Source organism: Lolium perenne, chromosome 4 (assembly GCF_019359855.2).
Source record: "Lolium perenne isolate Kyuss_39 chromosome 4, Kyuss_2.0, whole genome shotgun sequence".
In the NCBI taxonomy this organism is placed as follows: domain Eukaryota; kingdom Viridiplantae; phylum Streptophyta; class Magnoliopsida; order Poales; family Poaceae; genus Lolium; species Lolium perenne.
The window spans coordinates 369,957,273-369,963,488 of NC_067247.2; positions in this window are offsets into that span (position 1 = coordinate 369,957,273).

Here is a 6,216-nt window from a genome sequence, read left to right on the forward strand (position 1 = left end):
TACTGTTTGCCACGCACTACTTAGCAGGACCAGCCAGAGCTTGGTGGACCAGCACCCGTGCCATGAATGCAGGACAAATGATGACTTGGGAAGACTTCAAGCTGAAGTTTAGCAAATACCATGTGCCCCAAGGACTGATTAAGAAGATGAGAGACGAGTTCCGTGAACTCAAGCAAGGAAGAATGTCCGTGGTGGAATACCGCGACAGGTTTCTTACTCTGTCAAGGTACGCCCCGGATGAGACCGACACCAATGAGAAGCGGAAGGAAAGATTTCTGAACGGACTGCACGACGAGATGCAGACTGTGTTAGTGAACGTTCCGTTCGCTGACTTAGAAGCCCTCGTGGACTCAGCCATACAGATGGAAGGAAAGCTGCATCAGGCCAGCGAGAACCGCAAGCGCAGAATGATGAACCAGAGTGGACCCCACCATAACCAGAAGTATCGCAACAACTCCTCTGGAGGATTCACCCCAAGATACAACAAGCCCCCTGCCCAGAATTATCGCCCCAACTACACCAACCACAACGGAGGACCCCCGAAGCCCGGAGGGAACAACAACAACAACAACAACCGCCCCAACAACAGCAACAACAATGGAAACAACAACAACCCCAATACTGCCCCAAGGACTGGAAGCAATGCTACCCCCGTCAACCCCAAAGACAAGTCCACCGTCAACTGCTATGAATGTGGAGTTGTGGGTCACTTCTCCAAGGAGTGCCCCAAGAAGCTTGCCAGGATTGCCGCCAATACCGCTGCACCTGCTCAGCAACAGCGTCGCTTTGCCGGAAGAAGGAACCAGAACAACAACAACGGCCGTCTCTACCACATGATCGCCATGAAGCTCGGGAAGCACCCAGAGACCATGCCAAGTATGTCCTCCTACTAAGAAAATACTCAATCTCTCTTAGGAACCTAACTTTTCTTAAAATCTCGGGACGAGATTTGTTTAAGGGGGAAGGGTTTGTAACAACCCAAAAATTTCAAAACAAACAAAATGAATTTCCCTAGTTCCAAATTTTGGAACCAACAAAAACTTTTGTTAAAATAAGATTGATACATATAGATCTTGTTCAAATCTTGTGTCTTGCCATGATGAGTGTTATTATGCTTATGTGCTAAACCCTAAAACCCCAAAGTGATCAAGTGAAGATCACCAACCCAATAAAACAAAGGAGAAAGAAATCAAATAAGAAAAAAAACCTTAAACCCTAACCTTCTCCAAAAATCCTTTGGATCCTTTTTGAGAAACCAAAATAAAATAAAAGACCTATGGGAACATATAAACCCCAATAGGAAATTCTTGAACCCTACCTTTATTAATTTTGCTAAATGGTGGTGAACCTTTGTGAACCCCACTAAACCCTAGACCTCACCCCTCTTTTCACCACTACTAGATAAAATGAAATAAAAAGAAATTAAATAAGAAAAAGGTATATGTGCCTATGGCTATATTTATAAAACTTTACCCTAAGCCTTTCTACTTTGCTTAGAGGTTTGGAAAAAAACCTTCACACACCTTACCTAGTACTTATCAAACCAAACCCAAGTGGTTTCCAAAGAATTTAAAAAGAAACTAAAAATGCCATAGAGGCATATGAGAGAAAAATGCAAATTTGTGAATTTGAGAAGTTTGACCCTAGGACTTGTTGTGAATGGTTGGATCACTTCCAAATACCATTTCAATACTCAACAACATCAATTGGGCCAAGAACACTCAAATCAAAAATCAGTACAACATATGCATAGAGGCATATGAGAACCATAGCCCTTTTCACCAAATCTTGACCTATGCTTTTCTACCTTGACCAAATGGTGTGAAACCTTCTCCAAACCTAATATAACACCAAATTGACCCTAACCCATGTCCAAGTGAAGCAAGGTGAACCCTTTTCAAAAATAATAAAACTTAACACCTCACCTCTTATGTGTTATGGCCAATTTGGCATTTCTTTGATCAAGACCTTTTTGAATGGATTCAATGGTTTGGAAATGTTTCTAAACTCATAAGAATCACGTTAGAGTCAACAAAAGTCAAAACAAATGGAGAGAAATCAATTGGTGAGAAAATCCCATCTTCACTCAATTACACATAGAGCCAAATTTGCAAATCTTCAACCAAGGCCACCATGGCTTGATCTATTGGTTGTAAAACTCTTATATATGATAAACAAACACAATTGCATCAAAGAAACAAGAATCAAATCAAAGGAATTCTCAAATCCAATTCACATATGATAATGGTCATATGTCACTTCTATTTTATCTTCACCACTTTGCACCCTTTTATCTTCTGATTTCTCAACCAAACTTAGTCAACTATGACCATGTCATCCAAGACCATGTCAAGGTCAACAACTTCCATGTTGACCATCCCTGCAGAGGTTGACTAGGTTGACCAGAATAGAGGAGACAAGTGAAGACATTGAAATAAAGAGAAGATCATCCCACTTTTGCCATTTTGCAATTCTTCACCAAATTGAACCCCACCACCACCTTTCCACTTCTATGAATATATGATTGAGATCCACCAAGAGAATTTCCAAAATTTGACAAAAACTTTCTTGCGGGCATTACCTCGAACACCTTGCGGGCAGGGTGTGGAATGTTGCCCATACCTCCATTTTACCTTGGACCAAGTCCAAGCACGAGCCCTCTCTCGCACCCCTGGACCTCCCTCTCACTTCACTACATCTTTTCACCACTTGCCTGCCCTTGCCTTGGTCACCATGACCCAAGAACCCAACCATGCCGGCCTCTTGTCACCTCACCATGCTCACCCCTCTCCTCTCCCATCCAGGCCACATCAACATGTCCCCTAGCTTCCCCTGACCCTCCTGATGTTGACCCTGCACGCCCCTGACCAAGACGCCGTCGGCATTGACCGGCCCGAGCCGTGCCCAGACGCGCCCGGCAACGTCCACGCGCGCCGGGACGCGCACGCTGGCCACCCTGGACGCGACAGGACGCCGCTGTGCCCCGTCGTGCTGACCTCCTCCCGTCCTCTCCCTCTCTCTTACGCACTCACCCGGTCACCTGCTCCCTCACGGACAACCCCACTGGCCCGCGCACGCCCTGTAGCCGACGCCATGATCGACGACCACCCGCCACTGCCGCCAGAGTGCGAGGACGATGACGATCGCCTCAGACCGCCATTTTCTGCGCCGTCAAGTCCCACACACTCACCAGGACGTCGCCTACACGCTGCGTCATCGCCGGTGCCCAGTAACCCACCGTAACGCCATCGTCATCGACGACCGGCTCCGCAACCCTCGGCCACTCCCGCAGCTATAAAAGGAGACCTGCCCGTGCTCACTCTCCACACCAATCTTGCTCTCCTCCCTCTTCTTAAGCTCCTCGCTCACTCCCCTTGCTCGATTAGCCGCCGACGCCGTCCAATTGCCATGTCGGAGCCGCGGAGGTGCTGAGCGACTCGCCGTCGATTGCGTCCTCCTCAAGCTCTCCCTCGACCACCGTTCGACTCGCCGTCCTCGACAACGTCTTCTCCGCGCCTCGCCGACCCTCGCCGCGCCGCCGGTGAGCCTCCCACCCCCCACCGTCGCCGCGCCAGTGAGCTCTCTCGTCGCCGTCGACGATGAACTCCAGCCGTGCGATTCGCTTCTAATCCTACGGTGTAGACAGACTCGTACCGCTTCGGCTGGTTAAGTGGCGCTGACAGTGGAGCCCACTGTCAGGCGGCCCGCTCGCATCGCCAGCGTAGCTGGGCCGGCCCATTAAATTTCCCGCCCTCGTTTGAAATTCAAACTAGTTTATTTCTTTTTCATTTATTTTACAATCTGATGCTAGATTCAAAATTTAATAGATCCAAATCTACTGAGCCAATTTCAACAAATTTTATATATTTGGAAAGCTCATCAAAAACTCTATCCAATGCCACTGGATTCAAATCAAAATATGTTGTAGAATTTGAATAGTAAAAATAACAAATCAGTAACTTTTCAAACTTCAAATAAATCTTAAAAATCAACCATAAACTATTTTGAGGTGGTTCCACCTCTCAAAAATCACATTTGATGTTGTCTAATTTATTATGTAATAAAATACTATAGTTGTTTCATATGATCTTGGGCTAAACTCAAATAATGGCTATCTGGCCATTTCTAGCTCATTTAAACTTTTTCAAAAATAGTATTTAAATAGTATGAGGTGTAGCACCTCATGTAAATCATCCTCTCAAGTTGTATGAAGTAGTGTGATAACCCTGGTTGCTTGGCCTCACATTTGTTCACTTAATATTAAATGTTTGCCTTAGTAGCTTTTTTAAATTGTTCCAACAAATTATTTAAAACTTATGGGAGTGTTCCTCTCATTTAAATATTGTCTTGAACAATTCAAATTGAGGTTGAGACTCTGGTCATTTAGGTCTCACCTGAATTGTTGATGATATTAACTCTTTACCTTGTTAGGATTAAAAGGTATGAGGTGTTCACCTCATTTAAATCCTTTTTCTCAAATGATAAGTATGAAGAGGTTGACTTTGGTCAACCTAGGTCATATATTGTCCATGAGAGAAATTAAATCTTAATAAGATGATGAGAGGAAATTATTTCTCTAAATAATTAAAAGTAACACCTTAATTAATATGAGAGGAAATTATTTTCCTAAATAAGAAAACAACACTTTTACCCACTTAATAGTAATAAGTGATGTTAGTTTACTTGTGTAAATTATATGAGGTGTTTTACTTCATTTAAATCTTGTCCCAAGTACTTTCATATGAAGTTTGAACCCCGGGTCAAAAACTCTCACATGAAATACTTGGAGATTTAAATCATAATAGTCACTATTAAATGGTATGAGGTATCCCTACCTCATTTAAATCATTTTCTCAAGTGATGATGATGAATGGTTGACCTAGGTCAACATAAATTCATGTGTGATGATTTGAGAAATTAAATCTTAAAGAAGATTCAATGAGAGGAAATTATTCTTCCTCAAAACAATACCACCAATGCACCAAATTGTATTAATTATGTAAATAGAATAGTTTGTGTGAATATATGTGATGTTGGGAAGAGCCAATGAATTGTTTGGTGATTGTATCCTCGTATTCGTATTTTAGACGCTAGTACCGAGGAGTATCAAGAGGAGGAGGAAGTCTACTTCCAGGAAGAGGAAGACCACTTTGATCAGTACACCACTCAAGGCAAGCTAGTATTCTTGCATGCTATTACCAATGCAAGCTATGTTATTTTGAAAGCTATTACCAATGCAAGCTAACACCCTTGCAAGCTAATAGTCTTGCAAAGTGCAAAAGCTCTACTAGAGCAAGGCACACTCACCACTACTTTTTACTTTATGCTTATGATCCTATTTCCCGGTTTATTCTTACAAGCTTTGGTTTTTGATTATTTATAACTTGCTTTTATAGTTAACTTTGGTCTAGAAATAGAGTACTACAAGAGTATCAAAATTAGCCTAGCAAGCTCCAAGATATTTAGCATCCCTCAGGACTAGTTGCTAGCGCTCAATATCAAAATTGACTACTCTAGATGGGAACTTGTGAAATGAAAAGACTTTGAAAACCTTGGAATGATGAGTCATTCTATTGAAAGATTTTGAAGATGAATATGACTGGTGAATGACTTGGTGAATTTTACAAAAACTGATGGTTGGGTTTGGATGCGATACCATTCCAATTTTGCAAGTACCCCCACAATACCTGATATGGGTAGGGCTTAACTAGAAGTTTATGTATCTTAGTATGGGTTCCCTCTAAACAAGCGTCATCGGGGTTATCTTGGAGGCTGCCTCTACAAAAGTGAAGTGATGTGATATGACGTGAAATGAGGTGAATGTCCGGCCCAAGCCCTGTGCGGTTCCCAGTGACAGGTTTGTCTTCACCGGGAGGCCAAGCTCATGGGGAGAGATGCCTATACTAGGATATGTAAGTGAAAGGTTATGGTTGGTAGTCCGCACACGGAGTGTGGTAAATCAGGGCCGATTAACACGACGGATTATTGCAAATGTTGTGGCACAAGTGTACGACCTCTGCAGAGTGTAGATCTATTCGAATAGCCGCGTCCACGGTTATGGACGGTTGGAAAGGCCATACTGTTCCGTCATCAGACCATTTTCAAAATGTGACATGTGAAGGGTGACTTGTGACTTGAACTTGAAAAGGGTGAATGGTGAATTTGACTTGAATCACAACTGAGTTGTGGGAATGACACTAATGTTCCCACTTGAGT